Raw genomic sequence first — 22,312 nt, forward strand, 5'->3', positions numbered from 1 at the left:
CTGCCATTATCCATGAGTTGGAAGGTGTGTTCCTCGAGCGTGGCCCTCCTTCTGAGATACTCACCGACAATGGCCCCGCTTTTGTTAGTGAGCCGTTTAAACAGTTTGCAGATGGCTGGGGTGTCCATCTGCGTTTTCGGTGTGCCCATGTTCCCAGTGGAAACGAGATTATTGAGCGCAATCACAGAACTGTTGACAATCGCAGCGCAGAAGGGGTGTACGGTACCTGAAGCAGTCTATTGGTACAACGTCACCCCTAGGGACGATGTTTCACCCTCCACCGCGCCAGCCAACGCGCTACATACATACCGTGTCAGGGTGAGAGGTTTGGAGAGCAGCTCACTACCCGAACCGGAGCCACCACAAAAGAACATAAAAGAGGGAGATGTCGTCTGGGTTAAAAAACCCCGAGGCCAGTGCACGACTCGCTATGGAACCGGTCATGTCACTGAAGTGATCAGCCCGCAGGCGGTGCGAGTTGATGGAGTACCTCGTCATATTAAAGACTTAAGATCAGTATTCCAAACGCAGCTGCCGCTTGACGAAGATAGTGAAATTGAATCCGTGATCAGCGACCCATCATTCTGGTTCATGACGGCTTCAACGCACAGCGACACTGAGAGTGGTAGCCTTCAAAGTACTGACCCTCCTGCTGATGATGAAGACCCGGACAGTGATACTGCGATGCTCAGCTTTAGGTTCGCCGACCTTCGTGTCACGGAAGACAGCACAGATGATGATGAAGCCCCAAATCCCCCTCTCCGAAGAAGCACTCGAAGAAAAAGGCCACCGCCTCCCTGCTCTTTCTGTGATAATGAGATCAGGGGGGAGTGTGTAATAAATTGCGAACAGACGGGCTTACCTGACAAATGCTCGAGGTGTGCACTCTGCAAAGCGGGCACGTCCAAAGAAAAATGGCAAGATGGCGGCGGCCGGTTAATATTGCCAAGTAATCACGCAAAATCTCGTGTTCTCTCGCACACACGAGAGTTCAGCTTAGCATAAAAACGGGTCACTGTGAGCAAGAAGGGAGAAGGAAAAACGTAGTCAAGACAAAGACGACGCTTCTGACGACTGAGAAGAAAAAAGAAGAAAAAGAGCAAGAAGTAGAAGAGGAAGAAGAGAACGATACATGAGAAGACGAGGTGTGTGCGGTTTTGAGTAAATCGAAACCGACAGAAAAAAAAAACTCTGATTGATTACAAAAGCCAACACAGAATGAATATTGTGGCAAATGATATCCTCCCAGCAAAAGGAAAGTCATGCATAATATGCAACAAAAAAGGGACATTTTGTTAATGTTTACTGCTCCAAAATCGGAGATAAGAACATGCAAATAAAAGAATGGCACACTCATAATGGCACAGAGACAGAAGAATCCACATGGCAACACAAAATGGAAGTAATGTTAGTTGTTTGCATAATTTCCACACCGTTCAACAGTTACCATCAAATACTACAGGGGCATATGCTAAGTTAAAAGTTGGCAACAAGCAAATGAAGGTAAACATCAATGTTAAGGTTGATACCGGTACTACGAGCAACCTTTTGCCCAAGAAGTATATAAAAATCTACATTGAATAATACTCAAACAACATCAATATGGTAAATGCTTTTGGTGGAACAACAATTAATCAAGAAGGAACCTGTCAGCTAAAGATAAGATTTTGAGACAGATTTGTTGGTGCAACATGCCATGCTGTGACTTCAAAAAGGCCAATATTGATAGGACTATAGATATCATGGGAGTTAGGGTTAGTAACTCTAAACTTAGCTGTAAAATCAGTCGTTACAGCTACAAAAAATTATCAAGTAGAGACAAACGATGACCAAGCATCCCAGCAGAATACAAAACCATTTCTAATGCCAAGATTAAATTGTAAAGGAAATTTAAATGAAAGGAAGGAAATAATTCCAGAATTACTTGATGCATTTGATTCTATTGGTTGTCTACCTGGTGAATATACCATTCATGTGAACTCAGAAGTAACAATAGTTAGCCCAAGGCATAATATCGCCTGTGAAAGAACCAATATCAAGGGTGAATTCATTTGTTTGTGTAACCAAAACTAATGATTCGGTCAGACTATGTCTAGACCTTTATGACTTAAACAAAGCAGCCATATTATGTCACTCTGACATATGAGGATGTCACCACTGAATTAATGGCACAAGATCATTCATAAGACGGAACAAAAACTCGCTTCTCGCAGACACGTGGGTCGTAACAAGCACAATCTACTCGCCAGAATCACCTACACACAATCTGCAGAACACTCCCTCTCCTTTCCAGTGTTCTGCCTTTATAGCGGCCGGGAACGACATATTTGCATAATCGCGCGAGAGCAGACGTGATTCAACGATAATTACATTGGGTAAACGCTAATAAAAGCCCATGGACGCCATCTTGGAACTCTCTCTTTCGCTCAGCCCAAAACAGATGTATCCGAGGTAAGCTCTCTATTTCTCATTTTGGTTACTGCTAATTCTGCTACACTCCCCCCTGATCTCATGATCACAAACGGGGCAGTCGTCTTTGTCGGGTACTTCTTCGAAGAACCGGAGGCAGCACTTCCTCCTTGTCATCTTCCTCATTACCACCGTTATTGCCGTCAGCCTGTTCCATAGGCGGTGTTTTACAATCAGGACAGGGGGGGCAGTATCCGTCTTTGTCGGGGACTCCTTCGTAAAGGCAAGACGGGTGGTCCCTCTTCCGCTTCTTCAGTATGTGCATTATATGGCTCTCCATCGTCCTGCATTATACTCTCTGTTCGTTCAGAAGACATTGTACTGTCGTCCTCTTCCTCCGATGTAACAACATAATGGCGAGGGCGCAGATCTTTCACGTGGCGAGGCACACCGTCCACCAAAATCGATTGAGGGCTGATTACCTTGCTCACCTCACCCTTGCCAGACCTCGTGGTACATCGATTTTGCGGCCTTTTGACCCACACGCGATCTCCAACCTGGTAAGAGTTGTCCTTGGGATCTGCGGAGACGCAGTTGCGAGATTGATCTCCTTTACTCGAACTTCGTATCGATAAATCCTGTTGGCAGGCGCAGTGAAGGGAGATGTGTCGTCTCTTGGTGTGATGTTATACCAGTAGACAGCTTCCTGTATGGGACAGCGCATTCTAGCCGCTATTCGTTTCACTGTACGGTGACATCGCTCCGCTATGCCATTCCCGGCTGGAGCGTACGCACAACGGAATCGCAAGTGAACTTCCCATTTATGTGCAAATGCTTGGTATGCGTTGCTGCAGAAAGCCGTGTCATTGTCTAAAAGGATTTCATGCGTCGAGCCACGCTCGAGGAAAACTGTTTCCAACTGATGGATCACGCTTGCCGAGTCCTGCCTTGCCAATTTCCTCCAAATGGAGAAATGCGATGGACCACAGTCTGTTAGAGTTAAAAAATGGAAGGTGCCATAATGCGTGATATCCATTCCAATTCTTTGCCAATTCTCGTTAACTTCCAGCTTTCCCTTTTCCCACCTGACTGGCGCTGGGTCAATGGACTGACATTCCTCACATTTCCGTATGACCGTTTTAACGGTTGCTTTTGTCGTGGTTGGTCAACTTCTGACAAAGTAGGTAGTGCGTCGCACCCCCGGATGTCCACTACCTTTGTGAATAGCCATGATTTGACTCTCATCCAGCTCATCTGTGTGAACCGCGCCTATCACCGGGTCAAGCCCGTTTTTCTTTTTCATTGCCTCAAACCATGTCTGTGGTACTCGTGTCAATCGGTCAGCAATGTTTCGTGCTGATGGAACCAGCGTCACGTCCACTGTCAGCCCGTACTCTTTCATGAGCTCCTTTAGAGTGCTTAGTCGCCTCCTAATAAGCATCTCGCTTGCTGCTTTGGTGCGCACTAGCGCCTTTCCAGTTAGCGTGTCCGAGACCCAATGGTATACGCAGACAGAATCTGTCTTTATGTGTAGCACTTTGCTCTGCCACTGTAGAACCAAATTGATACCTTTCAATATGGCATCCAGCTCGGCTAAGTTGATATGTTGAGAGTTACCTTCAGGTCGCAGCCAACATGCATCCTCCAACACAAGGCTGCACCAATTGCTAGGGAGCTAGCATCGACTCATACATTCAGCTCTTTGCCATCCACACACCAATTTCCCCGGACCGGATCGTTCCGCTGCACAGATTCCAAGGTTTCGAACATCATACGATGCAGTACGGCGTCCCTTGCTTCATCATCCCAGCCCTTCGTTACTGAACTTACTCTCCTTCTAAGTATTCCACAAGCCACACGAAGCCAACCGCACACCGGAAAGTGCCCGACAAGTTGACCACACAGAGAAAACATTGTTCGTCGCGTAACAATGCTGAGAGCCTCTGGAATTGCATTTCCTCGCTTACACCGTAGTTCACTGTGTTCCATCCAGACCGCCAATCCCAGCACCCGTGCACCGTCCTTCAACCGCTCCGGGTTCTTGCACTCCAACCTGAACTGCGCTAGGCGTTCTCTTACATGGGTGGCGGGCACCACGTCCTCGTTGACAAAAATGTCATCGATGTAAGCAGATGCTGTGCGGCTTACAACTTCTTCCTGAGACAATACTTCGCTGACAATTGCTCTCATGATCAGGGGAGCCACATTCAAACCGAACCCCAGACGGGTCAGGCAATATTTTTTCCCATCGATTTCCACAGTCTGGTATGGCCACAGTGTCTCATGGATCCGGACTTGTAGGTATGCTCTCCTGAGGTCCAGTAGAGGCACCTTTTTGTCTCCATTCGCGCAGCTTAGCCGCACAAACATCTGCGTTGGCCGTAAACACGTCTACGTAATGATTTAGCTCCCGGTAGTCCATTACTGGGCGCACTTTGGCTTTGTTCTGCTGCATCACAGCCATCAGGGGAATTAGGCCTTTGGGAGGTCCCAATTTATCCTCTGGATACGGCACGAGGCAACCATTATCTATCCAGGTGTGGAGCTCCTGCGTGTATTCTTCACGGATTTCTGCCGGCACTGAGTATTCTGACACTCGATTGTGTAGTCTTTCAGGGGGGTGGTCCTCAGACCACTTCCACAATGCGGTCCACGTTCGGTTTTGATGATCAAAGGTGGCGGTGAAATCTGGTTCATTAATAGAAATGGCTGCGCATTTAATATTTTTCCTGTCGCCCAGCCGCACTGATCCTGTAGGGTTAACAACGACACCGCCAAGAGCTTTTATGGTGTCGATCCCTAGAAGTAAGTCAAACCCTAGCGGTTTGCCACGCACCACCAACACATTGATTCTGGCAGACACACCTTCATCAGTGGACACAGAGACCGCTCCAACACTGCAGCACGCATGGGACATTCCACCAATCGTTTTGACATCTACGTTCGTTTTTCTCCAAGACCGATACCGGTCTGCATGTAAAATAGTCCTAGAGCATCCTGTATCAATAAGCGCCAAACATTGCGTCCCGTCAACATGGATGCTTATCACCGGGAACGTCGTGCTCGCATCTTGGTGGGGAAGGAGACTGGCGCTTATGCGTCCTCCCCGTGCTTGTTTCCCGAGCAATTCCGAGCCCAGTGTCCACTCTTACCGCAACGGTAACACAGTATTCCACGTTTTCGACAGTCCTTTACAAAGTGGCCGTTCGTATTGCACTTGAAACAGGTCACACTAACAGGAATATTCTGGGCCCTGTGGTTGTTGGGTGAGCGTGTGGCTGCAACCACGTCCTGATTGTGTTCCCCAGTCGTCGCCAAAATTCTTGCTCTCGACATTAGTTCCCCCATGGTCAGGACTTTGATGTTCGGCACCTGTTGAAGAGCAATTGAGATAGCGTCAGGGAACCCAGTGACGAAAGTCAATTTTGTGAGTCTCTCTAAGCCATCTCCTGTAAATCTGGCCAATCCAACCAACTGCCTGATTTTGTTGGCATAAACATCCACACGTTCGCCAGCCCATCTAACCATAGTTATTTTTCTGTATGCTGCAAACACGTCGTCGGTAAATGCCTCCTTTAATCGGGCCTCAATCTGGTCTATTTCTCCTTGATCGTCCTCCTCCATTTCCATGTAGAGGGCCAGTGCATCACCTTCCAGATATAAAGGTAGCAGACTCACTACATCATCCACCTGCTGAAGTTGTGCGACAAGTCTCACTTTTTCAGCCACGCTACAATGTCTCCCTCGCTAGAGAACGGCTTGATAATATCGCTGCTTATCCGCACCTTCACCATAGTCGGGCCGAAATAGCTTCACACAAAAATGTAGTAGACAAAAAAAACAAAAAAAAAATACAACTAAAAAAAGACTGAACAAAAACTCGCTTCTCGCAGACACGTGGGTCGTAACAAGCACAATCTACTCACCAGAATCACCTACACACAATCTGCAGAACGCTCCCTCTCATTTCCAGTGTCCTGCCTTTATAGCGGCCAGGAAGGACATATTTGCATAATCGCGCGAGAGCAGACGTGATTCAACGATAATTACATTGGGTAAACGCTAATAAAAGCCCATGGACGCCATCTTGGAACTCTCTCTTTCGCTCAGCCCAAAACAGATGTATCCGAGGTAAGCTCTCTATTTCTCATTTTGGTTACTGCTAATTCTGCTACAGTTAATTATCTAAACAAATTCTAACCACGACTTGTGACCTTCCTGACTTAATATCTATTGTTGTAAAGAAAAAAAAAGAGCACACAAAACCTCAGCTCACTGCAGCAGCGTCGTCCATCGGTACTTTCTGTAGACTCGTTTTCACGTCTGTTCCATCTGCTCCAGTGACCTGTTTTTATAAAAGACAGAGTCCTCCAAATTTGCATATTTGCACAAGAGCACACGAGATTCTACGAGACTGCATTGTTATATAAGGCCACAGGCACCATCTTGGACCCTTTTCAGCATCATGATGACACTGCATTGGCAAAGTGCACACCGAGGCCGTTGAAGAGGTAAGCCTGCATTCCCACAATTTTCGCCACAATATCTAAAAGAAATGATTTCATGTAGTCATCCCAGCAACAGAAAGTATTAGAGGAAATCAAAGAAGAGATCAGAAGAAATACAACACTTTGATATTTAGACCTGAAGAAATCTATTGTGTTACAGGTGGGTGCATCAACCACTGGTATAGGTACAACTTTGCTACAAAAGTGGATGTCAGTTGCATTTACAAGTAAGACACTGTCAGACCCAGAAACTCAATACTCAAACATCAAAAAGGAAATGTTAACTATGGATCGTTTTTGGCTTGGAGAGATTTCACCATTATGTGTGGGGTCACAAAATAACCATCCACACAGATCATAAGTCATTAGAATTGATAAATTGCTAAAGAACCCGTAACGCGCACCTCCAACACTTATGCGAATGCTATTGAGAGGATATGATTTCGTTGTAAAATATATCACCAGAAAAACAGTACCAATTGCAAACTGCCTATTATGAGTATTACCCAGACCTAGCAAGCACATTGAAGGAATTGACCTCAATGCATGATGACTTTTTTTAATCTTTCACTAAGCAGAACAGAGAGCATCAGAGTTGAGATGTTGGAAGACCTAAAAAAAAACCTGGTAAATTTGGTAATGTCTAGGTGGCCTACCAATCAAGTTGACAACCCAAGCTACCTCTTACCATTTTGGAACTTTAGAGATGAAATTGGGGTTCAAGATGGCATTTTATTTAATAGCAACAAATCATCATACCAGCTCCCTGCAAAGAGGTATCTAGGGATCTCTACAGTGTAGAGGTGGGATTTTGCAGTTTGTTGAGTTAGTTACATGTATTTACATCAAATGGGTACAAGTGCCTTGAGTTTTATCAGAGCACATTCCATTAAAATACTTGGAAAACAGGCCGAGATGCAATATTTTGGCAATGAGACAGAGGTTGGAATTTGGTTGGTGGCATGGGATCTACTAAGTTGAAGACTCTTTTTTGGACCTTGTCTTAGAGGAATGGACTAGTGGCAGATCTGACAGCAATACTCCATGCATGGGCGAATTATAAAAATATAGGATACACTCAGGTGTGAGCAACTTTTTAGCATGAAAGAGAGAACCCACCTTCTTTGCAGCAATGTCATCAATGTATTTGTTCCAATTCATGTTGCTTGTGAATGCTAAGTCTGGGAGTTTGAACAAAGAACTTTCAGCTCGCATATTATTAGTCATGAAAATCAGTGGTTAAGAAAGTTTCTTGCAATTGTTAAAGGAAAAAAAAAGTTTGGTTTTGGCAGCATTAAATGTTACCATCCATTTACATCCCATTTCACTGGTGATCTTTCTCTGAGGTTTCAACTATTGCCTTATGTGTTCATTCGTTTTCCCCTTATGTCTGCTATAAAACGTGGTGTCATCAACAAATATACCTACCTCGGAGACAATTTTATCAGGGAGGTCATTTATGAATATCAGGAATAATAAAAGTTCCAAGACTGACCCTTATGGCACACCCACATTTATGTCATGTTGATATACAGCCATCGGTGACAACCTGGATTTTTCTCTCTTGCCTAAGAAAGATTTGATTATATTAAGTACTCATCCAGTAATACCATATGATTTAATTTTTATAAGAAAACCTTCATGCCAGACTATGTCAAATGCTTTAGATATATCTAGAACTACTGTCTTAACCTCCCCTGCCTTGTCCAGTGCATAGTATATATGTTCAGAGATTACAGTTAGGATATCTGCAGTAGAACGAGCTTGCTTAAATCCATACTGTCAGTCAGAAAGGTGTTTTTATCTATTAGATGGTGGATTAGTGTTTGATTGATCAAGGACTCAAAGATTTTGACAAAGAGAGGAAGTAGATTAATGATGCGATAATTGAGTGAGTCAGTTCTTTCACCAGAATTCTTAAAAACTGGTATCACAGAAATGTTCGTTTTCAATGTGAGATTTCTTGTTTGTATTGGTAGTTGTATGTTGTGTATGTTTTTGTTTGTTTTTAATGTATGGTTTCAAATGATCGATTGAAACTTGTGTGCAAGTGTTTTGATTAATTTCTACCAAGAAATATTTCAATCACGGTGTAAGGACCTGAATAGGGTGCTTCTAGCGGTTTTTGAAACGATTGATTATAATCCACACTTTTGAACAACAAGATTGAAGTTGATCTAGCACATATGTATTTTTTGCTGATTTTGTTCTGTTTGATAAGTCTGTCAGATCAAATTTAGCCATAGTTTTCTATAATTCTCTTGTAAAATTTTGTATTCTCGGTTCGGTGTTTTCCATATCAATCATTAGCTGTGGCACCAACATTTGTGCACTTGTAACAGCATAAAAAGGGGAAAAGTTGGAACAGTTGGGCACACTCCAAATTCCCAAGAGAATTATTGCTAGTGCTGAAATCTTTTCGGGCCATGATAGTTGCTTTAATGGCTCTATGCGCTCTCTCTATGAGACAGTTGCATTGTGGGTGATAAGCTGTTGTTCGTACCCTATAGAATCCAATAATCTTTGATAACTCTTGAAATAATTGGCTTTCGAATTGGGTGCCTCTGCCTGCTATAACATGTAGCTGAACACCAAATCAAAAGCTTTTGCTACAGTTTGTGCTGTAATATCTGATATAGGTTGTGCTTCTATCCAGCGACTGGCTTGATCTATACATATTAAAATGTACCAATATGGACTGATGTAGGGATTGTTTGAGCATTTTGTGGGTGGTAGTGGTCTAACTATATCAATGTGTATTGTGTGGAATCTTGATGATGGTATTTCCAGTGTTTGTACAGGCAATTTAGTATGTCTGTATATCTTTGCTTGTTGGAAAGATGCACATGATGAACATAATTCTTTGATGGTTTTGTCCATATGTGGCCAATAAAATCTAGCCTTAATCATTCGGATGGATGCTTTTATTCCAGAGTGTGATATGGAATGTAAACTGTCAAAGATAGATTTGGGCAGTGCGGATGGCACAAAAGGTCTTGGATATGACGTTGACGTATCACATAACACATATTGTTTTTCTCCAGATAATGTGCATTTCTTCAATTCTGGAAAGGACTGTATTTTGGAGTCCGATTTTTGTGTGTCTGCCAGTGCTGATATGTCGTACATATCTATTTGCTGGGCGGAACAGACAGTCTGGAACTACATTTTGGCTACCTCTCACACGGGCTGTGTCAAAAATTAATTCCGTAATGATAGCTAGTTGTCTTTGTTGTCTGTCTTATTTGGTAGGTTTAAGACTGTGGAATGCACCACATATTGGTTTGTGGTCCGTAAGAAGTACTTGATGCCCCTCTATAAAGTGCTGGAAATGCAATGCAGACAAATATGCCGCCAACAGCTCATGATGAAAAGTGAAATATCTAGTCTGTGCTGCAGTTAGTTTCTTCAAAAGGAATCCTATTGGTATCGGATTTCTATTTATGACCTGATGCAAGGCAGCACCTACTGCAAATTAACTACTGTTTGTGATCAGTTGATATTGTCTACAAGCTGGTTGGAAATGAGATAATTCTGTTAATTCACCAAGTACTTTTATAATATTAGAGAAGGATTGTGTTTCTAAATTATTTAAATTTTAGGTGTTAACCTCATTCTTTCAGATAAGGACAAAACTTACTCCGAAAATCCTGGTATTAATTGCCTGTAGAATCCTACCATACCAAGAAATCTGCGTAGGCTTTTAGCATCTTTAGGGCATGGAAAAGATTCTATTTCCTTTACTTTATTTGTAGTTGGTCTGATTCCTTTTGAATTAATCCTAAAGCCTAAGAAATCTAGTGACGTTACATTAAAAATAGATTTGAATGTTCATATTTTTTAGTTATTTTCTTGTAAGCTCCTAAAAACTGTGTCTATATCTTTCTTGTGAAAAGGTTCATCATCACTGAAAATTAGAATATCGTCTCTGTGTATAAAAACACAGTCTATATCCCTAAAAATTTTGTCTATGTATCTTTGAAATGTCGCTGCTGCATTTTTTTTTAACCCAAATGGCATACATCTATAATGAAAAAGGTCCATTGGAGAAATAATGGGTGTTTTGGGAATATCGTCTGGGGGCATTTTGATTTGATGGTATGCTGAAATTAAATCTATTTTAGAAAATCGTTGTTTATTTGCAAGTTTCGTGGTAACAAATTTATATTGGGTATGGCGTATCTATCACATTTGGTTATACTATTTAATGCACGGTAATCGTCACAGCAGCGGTATACTCCACTTTGCTTAGGGACAAGATGTAGTGGGCTTGACCATTCGCTATTTGATGGAGTTACCACGCCTTCATTTAGGAGTTTTTAAAATTTTTCTTCAGTTGCTTTTAGTTTTTCAGCAGATAATTGTCTGGACTTTTCAAAAACTGGTGAGTGGCTATCTGTGTCTATCCTGTTATGAACACCGCAGTAATTTTTACTGGTGTTTGTGTGTATTTATCAATTTTTACTGGTGTTTCCGTGTATTTATCAAGGCTGTTTAAATAAATGAAGGTAGTTCCACTTTGTTGACGATCACATTAACTGGAGAAATTGTAGTTAATTTTAAATTCTTCCTGGTTGCAGTTAATGGGTCATAAATTGTTTTATTTCTACAGTCAATTGTTAAACCGAATTTGTTTAAAAAGTTAAATCCAAGGAGTGGGTTGGTGATGTCAGCCATCACGAACATCCAAGAAAAGGATCTTCTCAAACTCGGTATTCCAATTTCCAGGTTTGCTTGCCCATGGCATTTGATTTTCTCTCCATTAGCAGTATAAAGGGACACTAGTGTTGGGTTTAGTGTGATACCGTTTTTAATTGATGCCGGTATTATTGAAATACTTGCACCAGTATCCACTGTAAAATTTAATATGGTTGTCCCTAATCATGCTGTGATTTGTAGTAGTGGCGAACCCATGGGAACAGACATGGTTCATGCACTTAATTTTCCGAGTTGCTTGGTGTAGGAGTAGCTGGCTGCGAATTTGGTAGCATCTTTACATTCTTTTTCTTAGGCCATTTGCACCATGGTTTGCATGTCCTTGCCTGGTCGGCGAAGTAGATACGCGCTCTACACACATTAGCTTTCTGTTCCAGGAAATATGGTTCCATTCTCACTGGAGTGGACATAGATAGTGTCCTTATTCTTTTTTATTCTTTTTGCAGCTTGCTGAGCAGCGAACACTGTTTCTTTTATGTTATTCAGCAAACGCATGAGTTCATCAGCCAATTTTCCTAGTTGTGTAGGAGTTAAGTCTTTTTGTGAAGTTATCACTGAAGAAATTTTTGCTGGTAGAGCTTGAAGAAACTTGTGTATCACAATTTCTTCTCTGATGCCTATTTGCTTCACTATCGACAGCATCTCTTGCAAGTATGACAATGGCTGGCCTGTTATTGTTGTCGTTGACATTAATTTGTCGAGTAGCTCCGGTTTCTTTCACTTGTGCGACTCATTTAGCGCACATTTTACCTCTTCATAGTTTTTTGACTCTAGTGCTGATATCGGTATTTTTGCAACGACTTCTGCAGGCAGAGATGATATAACTGTGAAAAACTTTGTAGTGGAGGCTGTTACATTACGCAAATGGAACTGCGCTTCCAAAATAGAAAACCAGCCATTTACTGCAGTCTCCATGAATTCTGACATTTTAATGTTTATTTGTTGGAGGCAAGCTTCTTCTATTCATATATATATATATATATATATATATATATATATATATATATATATATATATATATACACACACACATTTTCTTTTTTAAAAAGAAAATGTAAGGATTTTGCTGTATTTATTTAAAGGAAACTTTTTATGTATTAATTAGGACTGTGTAAAGGTTTTTTTAAGTGTGTGTTTGGGAAGTTACTTAGAAATATATTTTGGAGTGGGAAAGTAAAAAAAAATTCAGGACTTACCACGGCATCCACTTGAAAAGAGATAAACCGTGCTGAAATTTATCACATGTGTGTGTAGTTTATTTTTGTTTGGATGTTTCAGTTCATTGTCCAGAAGTGTGGTGCCGGAATTCTTTTTTTTGTTTCCGTTGATGAAAGAAATATCAAAAGATTTCTTTTGTTGGGGTCACCATTGTTACATTTATAGAATATTATTCCAAAGAAATGTGAAGAATTAATGTAACATATATTAGCATTTAATTTCATTATTTATTGGCAACTTGCCTACAGAGCAAAATCACACATGTCTTTCTTGCGTGTCAGAGAGAGAGAGAAGTAGAGCTAACAGTTCTTGATTTTTGTATACGAAAATGTCTTTTCGTATTTTTGTGTGATAAAATAAATTGTTTTATTTCTGAGGTTGTTACAGTTTAAAGTGGAGTTGGAAGCAAACTGCCAAGCTATCAGGTTAGCTATCTCAGTTGCATAAAAACAACCTCATGATATTTGGATAGAGGAGGAATTGTAGATTAACCATTATTTACGACGCGATAAGTTTTCCAGAAATCACGAGTTCTTAATGACTCAATACATTTTTTTGTTGTTTCAGTATGCCTTCTCATTGCTACAGCTATTTCTAGTACTTCTGTCGGCTAAGTTTATGCTGCATTTGAGCAATGGTAGCTGCACAAGTAGAAGTGAACCATTCAGTAATCTCTTTTGCACACTGTTCTGCAGGAAGAGAAAAATACTGTTCCATTGGGCATCTCTGAGTCAGACTTGTTGAAATACCTTATCGTTTTGAGCAATAACTTTTAAACTTAGGGTTGAGAGTTTAGAGTGATGTCTATCAATACCACAGCGTGATCAGCATTCTTGAGTGGGTTATGCACATTTGTTACACAATTCTCAGAAACTGTGGTCAGAAATATGGCTAGAAGTGAGGTTTGCTGATCCTGGCAATCTGGGCGACAGGTAGGGAATTTAACAGTCTGAATCAGCGAGTAGGATATAGAAAACCTAAGCATGATGATGATGATGTAAAAGCATGATGCTGCCAGCTGTGCTGTCTAACTAGACAAATCAAGCCAATTACTGTGGTGGACATTAAAGTCAACAAACACATGCACTTGAGCGCTGCTATCTAAGGAGTGCTAAATTTATCCTGTTGGAGACATGGTTGATTAGAGTACAGCCCAGGGTCAAGGGAAAATGGTATAGAAAATATAAGTAATGCTATGTTGCAAGTAAAGCACATGTAGGTTCGGTTGTCTGATTCTAGTTTAGATTTTCAAGGAGAAAGTGTTGCCAATGTAAACTCCAAGTCCATGTCTGTCAGAGTGTTTATGGCAGAGTGGGAGAGAACCAGACATGTTAAAGTGGTTTGAGGGGAAGGTTAGTTTCATTTAGCGATAAGATATTTGGAGAGTCTGCTAGGAGAAATGATTCTACATCGTCTAAGTCTATGTGTGAATACAAAAGTCAAGGGAGGAGGCAAGGTTATTTTCAGTTTAAAAGTAATCAAGTGGTGGTAGTGGAAATTCTTCATTCTGATGCAATAATAATACTTTTGTCTGAGAAGTTTTTAATAAATTTGCTATAATAGGAAATCATTCCAATTATCCGCCTTTGAAATTTCAAATTAGAGAGTGCATTTCAAGAAGTGGATATAATTTATTAGGATATTTCACTGATAAAATAGTCGAACAGCGGTTAATATCGTTTCTGTACTTCTGTAAATATACGTGACATATAACAGTTATAAATAAAATAACAGGAAAAGTAATTCTTACACGTGGTGGAAAAATATTATTAACATACTCTGAAATTTAAGGAAATTAATTCAATATTTTTTATTTTATTTAAAAAACTTCAAGTTCAGTACAACATTATGACGGATTCAGGGGAGATAAGGCAAATATTTTTATTTGGAAATAATCTAAAAGGCAATAAATTGCGTTATTTAAACATAAAATTGTTATTTAAAATTTTTATTAAAATTTTACTGGATTATTAGATACCTCCAACGCGCGCCACAGTTTTACCCCCCCCCTGTATGTAACTGTAATTAATTTATTATTATCATCCTAACTTTTTTTACTATTTAAAAGAAGAAGCTTCAAATAAACTGCTAATATTTAAAAAAAATTTTTTACAGCTTACAAAAATAATGAAAATGCGAGACAAAAATCGTGTTTACATTATCGACGCGTTAAAACAACGTTCCTATGTAGTAACGTGTTTTCAGCCGTTGACACACCTATGTTTTAAAAATCTAGCAAAAATCAAATAATAGTCATATTTACTTGCAATTTTCGATATTTATTCATTCTTAAATAAATTTACATATTAAAAGTAGGTTTCGTTAAATATATTAGAGGATTTTTTTAAACACCTGTTCTCCCCCCCCCCATATTTCATGTTACGAAAACTGAAAAAAATAAATGTAGGTCGATAAAGATTTCAACAATTTTTTAAAAGTTTTTTAAAGCTGGAAAGACCAAATAAATAATATATATATATATATATATATATATATATGTGAATTTAGGTAAAAATGGCACCGGTAAAAATGGCACCGGTAAAAATGGCACAAGTGAATAAATAGGTAAAAATGGCACCGGTAAAAATGGCACGTAATGGATTAATGAGAAAAATGACAAAACGAGAACATGCATGAATATCTCACAGTATATTAAAATGGGAAAACGTGCGAAATTTGTCGAATTAAAAAGGGTGCTAGACGACCGATCTGGTCTCAAATTTTACCCTCGTTTTGAGTTTTCCAAAAGTTAGGTCATGTACTGCGACGTCACCGGTGTTACAGAAAATAATGAGAAGTTTGTCAACTTTAAATAGATCCTAAATGCGAATCTCGTTTTTGAGATTTCCCCAAAGTGCTATTACGTCACAGGTGTCAGAAATAACTTTTTTCATCTGTGTGGTAATTTATTCACCTCTTCTCCCCTATTATAAGTTGAACACTGGGCAGAAATAAATTTAAAAAATCTCCCTTATTTACAAACAAGTTCCTTTTATTTTAATTAGTTACTTCTATTTATTTGTTTCTTTACCATATATTCGATTCGATGTCTATACTAATAAATGCCTTAAAAATAAGAATTATCGAACATTTATTACTATAGACAACAAAATGAAAAAGTAAAATATACAACAAATAAATGCTACCAAACGCAAGATATGCTAAAAGTAAAAATAAAATAAAAATAAGCAGTTTATATATTTTTCAAAAATACAAACAAAATAACTTAGGCATAAACAATTATAGCGAGGAACAGTCCATTTGATGACGGCTTCTGATATTGAAATCAGAAATCAACATTATGTTATTCGTTCCTCGTACTTTATGTACACTTAGTGTTGTTTCTTTTGAATTTAGGAAAACTCGTCCCGGGAAAACTCGTCTCCGGAAAACTCGTCTCCGGAAAACTCGTCCCCTTTCGCTAGGTAGGAAAACTGGTCCCTAATTGAATAAATATCGATTGAAAACACATTTTATGATCATTCTTGAAGGAGATATTGTTTTTTAAAATAAACTATAGCCCCCCCCCCCATAATATTTAAAAAAAAATATTTTTACTTGTTTAATGTTTTTTTGTTGTTGTTTTTTTTAAAATAAAATCGATTTTCTAAGTGTCCGTTTTCTACCTAACTGGCTAAGTTCTTAGTGGTTTAACTTATTTTAAAGCGTTTATTATGTTCATACAAAGTTAATTACAATTTTTTTTTTGTTCTTATTTTAACGATGTTTTTTGGAGTCATAAAAACAATAAAAAAAACAAAACCCAAAAATTAAAAAACAGGGAGCGATTCGATTCTTCGTTACGCTTTTGGTTTTGTTTTTTAATTATGATAGTTTTTTGTTGTTATGTTTTTGTTTTCTGTCATACCAAATGCACTCATGCGTTATTTAAAATTATGATTTTATCAATTATCAACATTTATTGTCGTCCTGTCAAATTTTGCAAAAATTAACTAACAAATTAAAAGCGAGAGATGCCATGTGCTAACAATCTCTCGTTAACTCATTTTTAATTTTTTTAATTTTTACTTCAAAATTCTAAAATCAATCATTAAGAGAGAAAGTAATCACTAAATAAATTTATTAATCAATTTTATTGAAAACTCCGCGATCGTTTATCAAGAATCTTTTTAATTTCATTTTTTGTTGGTTGCTTTTCGAAGGGAGATATAGGTTTTATGCCCCCCTCTCTCTCTAAATTATATTTTTAAAAATATTAAAATTTCTTATTTTCTTTTTAAAACCAAATCTCCCTCAGTAATTTCTTTAATTTTCTATTTTTTAGCGATTATCATGACCCCCTAAGATGTGATATACCGGGCATTATTTCTCGTTCTCCCGTAACACTCGACCGACATGTTTTTTGTTTGTTTTCTGCTTTTTTTTTCTTTACCAAATAAACGATTCCAAATAAATTAAATAAACAACATAGTCGGCGAGGTAGAAGAATCGATTTTACCCTTTTATAAACAACAGTATATAAGTAAATTCGGGTTTGTATTACTGTACACATAGATTCGAAAAAGTTGTCAAAAAATAAATATAGAACAAATAAATGTTATCAAAGGCAAGATAAGTTACTTTTCTACCTAACTGGATATATTTTTTGTGTTTTTATTCAGTGTAACATGTTTATTCAGCTCGAAAAACATGCAGTGTTTACCAATGTATTGGAAAATTCAAAATGGCAGCCGACTCTCTCTCGGAGAGGGTACGTTTGGGAAAAGGTATTATAAATAATAAACTAGACAAAATACTGTTAGAAAACAACCGAATATATGTCAACTTATGTCACGGTAACATATATTGAGCGAATTTCTAACAGTATTTTGTCTAGTTTATTATTTATAATACCTTTTCCCAAACGTACCCTCTCCGAGAGAGAGTCGGCTGCCATTTTGAATTTTCAAATACAATGCATGTTTTTCGAGCTGAATAAACATGTTACACTGAATAAAAACACAAAAAATATATCCAGTTAGGTAGAAAAGTAACTTATCTTGCCTTTGATAACATTTATTTTTTCTATCTTTGTTTTTTGACAACTTTTTCGAATCTATGTGTACAGTAATACAAACCCGTAAATTCTTTTTATATTAATATAAAAAAAAATATGCGGTCTCGTTTATGAACATAATAAACGCTTTTATTAAAAACACAAAAAAAACATTAAACAAGTAAAAATATTTTTTTAAAAATATTATAGTTTATTTTAAAAAACAATATCTCCTTCAAGAACGATCATAAAATGTGTTTTCAATCGATATTTATTCAATAAGGGGCCAGTTTTCCTACCTAGCGAAAGGGGACGAGTTTTCCCGAGACGAGTTTTCCGGAGACGAGTTTTCCCGAGACGAGTTTTCCCGGGACGAGTTTTCCCGGCACCGTTTCTTTTTTATGGAACTCCTGCATTGCAACATGTCGGCAATGGAGACGAGTTATCGACCCCTTTATGAAACTCAAATATAAAGAAGTTTCTTCATAAATATTTCATGTTTTTTAAATTACTACATTGATGAATTAAAATTATATTTTGATAAATTTTATACAACCTTAATGTAAAAACTAAAAAAAAAAACACTAAAAACAATCTATAAATGTTTTTAGCATATTTTTTTTCAATTATGAATCACTCATTAAAAAGAAATATTAAAACTTTAAAATTATAGTTCGATACATTTTTATACTTTAAAATTAAGTACTCCTTGTGCGTTGAGTCTTATAGCTCACAGCCTAAATATTCAATGACCTCTCCCCTTGGTGCGGAAATAAACTTTTTTTATTTTGTAAACAAACGAACGTATTGTACTTATGGATGTTTGATACCGAAAGAAATATGAACTTTAAAAAAATAATGTTACTTTTATTTCATTAAATTGTTAAGTGAAAGTGCAAAATAGTTCACCCCACCTCCATGTTAAGAATGGCTTTCTAAATAGTTATTATTTCAACGTTGTTTGTACTCTCGGGGTGTCAAACATGTATAAGTACCTATTTTAGTGAGTCAAAACTGAACTCTGTCATATTTGGTCAGTAAGCTGTTATTTATATTGGAATCAATTTATAATTTTGTTAGAAATATACTCAGTGACGGATTGACCCCAGAAATGTCCCCCAGAACGGTTTCATACTCAACTGTGAGCATGAAACTGTGAGATGAATTGGTCATAAAACCTTTTCGCACGTATACGCGACAACACGTGTTACTTTAGTTTATGTGTCTGTTGAATTTGTTAATAAGGCAATAAAACTATTTTTGGTAATTAACAATATTGATACAGTTTAGCTTTGAGAATTTTGTGTTACTGTTCCCATTCCAGCTTTGGACTACTATTCTCATCTTGAGTATTCCGTTTTTTTATGTGGGCAATATCCAGCTCTCCTACAAGAGGAACTCTGGATCAGAACAAAAATTAAAATTGTCTCAGTCTGAAAGGATTTATTAATTCTTCATTGAACGGGGAGATAATAGGTGGAGTGTAGCATCAGAAGTGATACTACACTTTGTTAACGTATCAGTTGATGCAACCTCCGACAGAAATTCTGTGCAGATTCTCGAGTTCAACAGAAACATTCCAGAGTTCAATATTTATTCAATAATAGCAGTTTTGGATAAATAAGAAAAAATGGCAAAGCCCAACTTATCAACGATAAAATACATTAAATGATAAAATAAATTTCGAGTGCACCAAAATTAGTTTTTTCTTTTATCAAAGATAAAAGCCAGTCGGGGATAAGTGTCAACCAGGGAGCTTTTAATTACACTAAACAAAGTGCATCTTTTCTGGATCATTTTTATTTTGTTTTGTTTTAGAGAAAAAAAAACTTATCCCCTTGTGTGTTTTATCTTTGATAACTAGCGATTCATTATGAAAAAAGAACCCAAAAATACAACTACAACTTGTCCAGAAAAGATGCATTTTGTTTAGTATAATTGAAAACTTCCACATTAACCCTTATCCTCGAGTGAGTTTTATCCTTGATAAGTTGCGATTCATTAGTCCTAAGTACCCCATTTTGGGGAGCTAGATAGTCACCAGATTAAAAACCGACATTGTGTCTAACTTTGCCCTCGCGGGGTGCAATTAAATAAGAACCTTTAGATAAACAATGCTTCTAAACTGAGGTAATTGTAATCTTTTGTTCCGATCGAAAATGCCCCTTTTTGGGGAGCTGGATATTCCCCAGATTTAAAACCAACCTTGTGTCTAACTTTGCCCTAGCGGGGTGCAATTAAATAAGAACCTTTAGATAAACAATGCTTCTAAACTGAGGTAATTGTAATCTTTTGTTCCGATGAAAACTGCCCCTTTTTTTGGGGGGGGGGGGAGGGCTGGGTATTAAAAATCGACCTTGTGTCTAACTCTGCCCTCATTGACGGCAAGAAAATAGGAACTTTTACAAAACCCAAAATGAGGTTTGAATTTGGGACCCCATAGCTTCAGTAGCACCTTTTGGTGCCATTTTTACCTAGTTATTCACTTGTGCCATTTTTACCGGTGCCAATTTTACCGGTGCCATTTTTACCGAGCACCATATATATATATATATATATATATATATATATATATATATATATATATATATATATATATATATATATTATATTATATATATATATATATATATTATATTATATATATATATATTATATTATATATATATATTATATTATATATATATATATTATATCATATATATATATATTATATCATATATATATATATTATATTATATATATATATATTATATTATATATATATATATTATATTATATATATATATATTATATCATATATATATATATTATATCATATATATATATTATATATATATTATATTATATATATATATATTATATTATATTATATATATATTATATTATATATATATATATTATATTATATATATATATATTATATTATATATATATATATATATTATATACATATATATTATATTATATATATATATATATATATTATATTATATATATATATTATATATTATATATATATATTATATTATATATTATATATATATATTATATTATATATTATATATATATATTATATTATAAAAAAATAATTGTTAGCGGTGGATGTATGCGAGTGCGTGTGTGAGTGTGTAGGTGGGTATGTATATGTGTATATATGTATGCTCCTACATATATTTCTATGTATGTACGCGTGTGTATGTGTGTGTGCCTGTGCGTGTGCATGTGTACATGTACATGAATATATATGTATGCGTATGGGATTGTGTGTGAGTGTATGCTATACATGGGGAAAGAAAGTCTTTAAAAAAGAACCCTAAAGAAGCCATAAAAACCTTCACCATATGGACTAAAAAACACTCTTTGAAACTAACTTTGACCGGTCACAGTGAAACACTTAAAGTTGGAGACAGGACGTCTAAACACTGAACACACGCATCGCACCACTATGAAAAACATATTTAATATCAGCGGAGGCATATCCACAAACTCCCATTTTAAAGAAAAACTTTTTACGAAAATATCTGAAGAGAGCACACCACACCCTAAGCTCGAAACGCGTTATAAAAATATTTTAAAATAAAAATATGATGAAAACCTTTAAAAAAAAACCCACAATTGTTGATGGCTACACTCTTTTAAATATATATATATATATATATATATAATCCCATCATTTTTTTTCACTTACCTCAAAGTTGTAAATAAAATTAGACATTATTAAATCATAAATATTAAAATCATTAATATTATGTTAAAAAAAAATAAAATGAACAATTTTTCTGGATTTTTTTTCTCGGTAACATAATTATTTAAATTACAACAAAAAAAACCGAATTCTAAAAAAGAATTATTTTTAAAAAGCTTTAAATGATATTAAATTCAAATATTACGCGATATGAAGTTTAAACCGATTTTTTATATAAAAGATTTGCAATATTAAAAAAATATATTCATATAATATAATATATGACTCTTGAGATAATAAAAATTGCAAAAGAAAAATCGATAAAACAAAAAAAAAATCGTTTAGATCTGATTATTTAAAATGGCAGAGGTTGAAATCAAAATTTGCGCTTTTTTTCAAAAATATACGGAAGCCTATAAGGACAAGCATTTGTAGATACATGTATCAAAAGAACAGGTTAAAATTAATTTTATCGTCTGTCTAGTTCGTTATTAAAAATCTATTTGCTTTACAAAAGGTAAGTCTTATGTTATTTTTTTATACATTTTTATTGTTCATTTTTTTTTATTGTATATTTTATTTATTCAGAAATTTCTGATAAATTTATCGTTTAACAATGTATTTTGCGAGCTTTTTTCTTATATCTTCAAATCATTAACACGGACTAGTTGTTTTTCGTAATATATGAGAAATTATTTTTTTGTGAACTTATGCACTTATTTTACCGTTCTAAAATAATAACGATAGTAAAATAACGTTATTTGCAAATAAATTTTA

At 36.7% G+C, this 22,312-nt stretch overlaps 1 protein-coding gene across 2 annotated transcripts in view; it reads right to left on the reverse strand.

Moving 5' to 3' along the window:
- Positions 1-22,312, reverse strand: part of LOC145259870 (GPI alpha-1,4-mannosyltransferase I, stabilizing subunit-like) — a 91,353-nt gene that overhangs the window by 67,996 nt on the left and 1,045 nt on the right. The window lies entirely within an intron of this gene.

The sequence above is a fragment of the Euprymna scolopes genome, chromosome 35, assembly GCF_053919585.1.
Source record: "Euprymna scolopes isolate OS-2025 chromosome 35, ASM5391958v1, whole genome shotgun sequence".
Lineage (NCBI taxonomy): Eukaryota > Metazoa > Mollusca > Cephalopoda > Sepiida > Sepiolidae > Euprymna > Euprymna scolopes.